Genomic DNA, 4,865 nt, shown 5'->3' with positions numbered 1-4,865 from the left:
GAGAGAGAGAGAGAGAGAGAGAGAGAGAGAGAGAGAGAGAGAGAGAGAGAGAGACGTAGAGCCTAGAGCAGAAGAAGAAAAGAACAGGAAGGTCGCTAAGACCTCGAGCAGCACAAGGGCCAAAGAGGATCAAGTCAAGCCTCCGATCGACCAGTTGAGTGCACGAATCTTTGACTCCTTGACGTAAAGCCCCCCTCGTTGTCTCTTCATGGAACAGAACGCTCACGGGGGTTCTGTCCCCTTTTCTCTAATTATGAAAGAGGAGAAAGAGACACAGGCATGCGACAGTCTCTCCTCATTTTTTTTTTAGATTAAAAAAGGTGGCGAGGAAAAAAAAAGGGGGGGGTCCTTTCAGTGGCGATTATCAGTCTGTCGTAAAAATACAGAAGTATGTATATTCTTTATGCATTGCCAACATATTTCATCGCAGTCCGAAACGACGAAGGACCGTTATAAAGTCAGGTATTCGATCTCCGTGGTTCACATACCATCTATGCCGACTGGCAAAGCAGAGAGAAAATATTTAAAACAAAAGAATATTCCAAGGAGCTGGAAATCGAACCCATGATCTTGACTGGGAGTCAGACGCGAGCACCAAAAGACCGATACTCGCTTTACACGAAAATGAAAGGCGGGAGTTAATGAGTGGAACCTTTCAACCAACCACGTGTTTCCTTTGTATTTAAAACAGTCACTTGGTGACATCTTCCAAATTTTGCTCTTTATGGCAAAACTGTGCAAATTCTATTCTAACGGGGGCAAAGTACACTTGTTGTTGGGTTCTTTTCTTTAAGTAGAAGAAAAATCACTGTCACTCTAAATCCTGCTTATTCAGCTGAAAATCTTAATTGATTAGCTGTGACTAAGCACAACGACCCTGGGACGTGTTCCAACGAGAAATGCACTAGCTCTTAGTCCATCTTATCTCTATCCTGGCCTTCAAATAACGAGCACAAAGAACTAGCGGTCAAATGCATGGGCGAAAAGGTGAAGACTGGCGCTGATATACCAAACGGTGAGTCAGCGTTATAGAGGCCACATAAAGAGAGAAACAAATTGGGACAATACAGATATAGAAAAGAAATAGGGGCAGACCATCCAAAAGAGAGGACCAATCCCCTTTGACAGACAATGAAACGTACAACTGGAAGATTGTGTGTTATTTTCAAAATGAATTTATTCCACCTAAAGCTAACACACGTCAATGACCCCGAAGAACAAAGCCTTCAAAGGGCCCCCAAAGACTTTACGCCTCGGAATCAAATCTACTAAAGATCCATGTAAAGCATGAAGAGCTAGGGGCATATCGTAAGCAAAATTATCAAAATTCCGGGCTGCAGAGCGGACGCTAGAAGTTTGAATCTCCAACTTGTTGCAACTCGGTTTGTTTGAGGAATTGTATGACACCCCCCCACCCACCCACGTGACTTAGACCAGTCGGAGAGAGATGCTATTATAATGGGTTCAGCCTCTACATAACGTTTCTGCGTTGAAAGGGGTAATTAACCCATACCATGCCACTTACAGGGGGTTATTGCAGTAAACAACCCAATATCAATTACTACTAAAGCCCCGCTCCAACAAAACCCGTTCAGCCCAGCAGCTGTGGTCACTACTGGAAAGATGACCTTGACAACGAGTTCAGTAACCGCTCCCCCCCCCCCCCCATCCCCCCCTCCTCTCTCTCTCTCTCTCTCTCTCTCTCTCTCTCTCTCTCTCTCTCTCCCTCTCTCCCTCTCTCATAACTACCAATCAATTCCCTACAAAAGTCCACAGAGCGACCCAGACGATCATTATAAAAACTCTGTCTGAGGTTCCCTTGACCAATCAATGTTCCCAGTTTTACAACTTTCCAAACCCGGGTAACTACGTTCAGATCAAGAAGCTTTATCCGCGCTCTGCAGTGCTTTGCTGGGGATTCTTTTTTTTAAAATGTAGTAGTTTTTACGCCACCATCGACACAATTTAGACCATTCAGATGGTGGGCTTTGGCGCTGCAAACACCGGTCTTCTGAGTGCGACGACCAAGAGCCCGACCGTTACACAATAGATCCCAGCTCGCTATAAACCAGTCAGTAACAAAACATGTATGCATCAAGAATCGGATTCATAAGGAAATGAATGCGAGCCCAGCTCCACTCCAGCTGATTTGTACGTCAAACCAAGAGGCTTGATTGCTGCAGTGTGACGGCATGGACCAATAAAGCACGTCACTACAGCACAAAGCGGATTATCAAGAAAACTAAAACCAACAGACGTCAGACACACACACAACCAACAACAAACAACTCCCGAAACAAGCAACACAAACAGTAATCATAATCAGGAACGCATGTCGATGATAGGCTCTGTCGTCTCCCTGCACTTTGTTACTGTATACGCATTGAAGGTGCTGACTGATAATTATTATTAGAACAGGTGTCTACTGTTAAACTGGACCCCCACCCTTCCCCTTCCCACACTCCCTTTTTTTTTTTGTCTCTCTTTTCGAGCGAAGAGCAGATATCAACGAGGTTTCGAGACACAAAAACTGTTTCATCATCAGTACTAAAAATCAGATAAAGTTTTGTCTTACGAGCAGGATCGTCGGCGTCGCTTGCAGCTTTCAACACCCGTCTCTCGACGTTTCATCAAACGCAAGCACGATCTCATGTACATTGATGGGGACATTTCAGAAGCGAAGATGAGAGTCACTGTCAGCTCATGGGACTGAGACAAGACCAAAGCAATCCACAAAAGGGGGGAGAAAGTGGACACCCTCCTTCTTCCCACTATTTTCGGCTTCCCTTCTCAGATTCGAACCTCGTATTTCATTGTGTTTGCCAAGTCAATCCATCAGCTGAACCCCAGCTGCTCAAACTTGACAAACTAGCGTCCCACAACCAGCTGCTGCACTAGCGTGTTAGACTGCTGATCTTGCCAAAAAATAATAATTAAGACATGAGTTTCCTCCTTGCGCAATATTGATGACAGGCTGTGACAAAGTCCAGTAGGGTCATTATTTATTTTTAGACTACGAAAAATTGCTACTTTTTTCAGCGTCATCAGACTGCTGGACGAAAAAAAGTGTGCTGGTGGTTGGAGGGTGCCCCAAGCAGGTCCTTCTTTTTCTTCCCTCGGTTGTTTCGGCACATCTGATACTTTTTTCCTCGGCACTAAACGACAATCAGTGCTTCGATGGGCTAATCTTTACTCAAACCATAAAAAGGGAAGGTGTGTCACTCTACTTCATACGACTTTGCCATTCCCCAACTAATTTCTCGATTGCTTTCTGTGACATTTAGTCTTGTGGAAGGCTGGACCAAAACGACCGTAATGCTAATAACCGCTTTACGCCCCCATCAATATAAATGAGATCACTTCGCGGGCGGGCCGGTTCGATCTAGCCTGTTAAGGCCAACCCAGCCGGAGTGGGAACAGAAGCACTGTAGAGAGACAAAGCTGCTCGATACAATGCACTTCGCAAAGCAGGAACTGAACTCACGTCTTCTACGTGCAAGATAAAGAGTCCCAACCAACTGCACCACCGAAGCAGGTATCGCTGAACCACTGGCACTGCACGATGAAGAAGGAGCAAAGTGCAGAACAACCATGGCTAATGAGCAGACACAAGTGTACAAAAACCACCTCTGTCGAAAATGTCACTCTACATGGTGTATATTCTGTCCGATCAGAGCCATTGACCCGTTTGTTTTGTTTGAGTAAAGAATAGTACATCGACACAATAGCCATACAGTGCTGAGAAAAGGTAACACAGGCAGAAACAACACCGGGAAAATAAAGAAGTAGGACCTTCCAGTGATACCCTCAAACCAACAACCCACCCATTAACCTGTGATTCGACAGATTTCGACTGACATTGAATGATAGGCCTCACCATTAGAGGTCAAATTAACAACTTAGTTCTTATTTACAACCCCTCCCTCCCCAACACCACAACCCTAAAAAAATGAAAGAAGATTCTTAAATAATAAAGCGGGACTCAATTCCGTAAGGAAAATTTGGGTTGACTACTACATAATAAGTGATAAAAGCTTCTTCCACAGACAGCATTTACACAACTTTCATTTTCTCTTTGTGGTCTAAGAGTTCATTTTCATCTCCCTGCTTCCATTGATAACTGCTAGGAAAAATACTATCCTTGAAGCGACAGATAAACCGAGTCAGTCCCACAGGATGACTACTACTACACCAATAACAGCTACTACACTATTATGTCTACGGGGTCAAGAAATCGACTCCCTTTTTTTTTACAAGTAGACCATAACTGAGGTCAAGTCGGAGAATGTGATAAATCAAAATCGTTCAACACTGGGCATGGCACAGTCATACGACTTTGCCATTCCCCAACTGGCTTCAGTGCTAGCGCCCACCTCACCTGAGAACCACGCACCAATCATACACGCAGAAAATGTGTACGAACGAACGAACGAGCGAACGACTTGGTCCATTCGCAGCGCGAGGCGCGGAAAGCCTGACGCGGTACAAAGTGCATCATCGTGCGACAGTGCTGGGACCTGAGCTGACATCGAACGACCGGCTAATCTTACAGGGGAGGTGGGGAAAGGAAGGAAAGGAGAGGACGTGGGGTCAAAAGAGGCCACGAGAGGTGTGATAACCCCCGGGCTGGTGTCATGACAGTGTCAGCTACGTATGAAGGTGAAGAAAGAAGACCCGAGTCATTTACGGCGAATCAGCAATTGGAACAACTCCACATTCCTCATTATTGTTCGTTCAGTAAACATAAGCACATCGACACAATAATGGTCATTTAATGAAGTGAAAAAGTAAAAAAGACAGAAACAAAAGAGGGAGAGTAAAGAAGTGGGGCCTACCAGTGGCCACCCCTCGTCACATCCACGCAC

This window comes from Aplysia californica, unplaced genomic scaffold (assembly GCF_000002075.1).
Source record: "Aplysia californica isolate F4 #8 unplaced genomic scaffold, AplCal3.0 scaffold00176, whole genome shotgun sequence".
NCBI lineage: Eukaryota > Metazoa > Mollusca > Gastropoda > Aplysiida > Aplysiidae > Aplysia > Aplysia californica.
The sequence above is the reverse complement of the archived record's forward strand: the minus strand, read 5'-3'. Positions refer to the sequence as shown.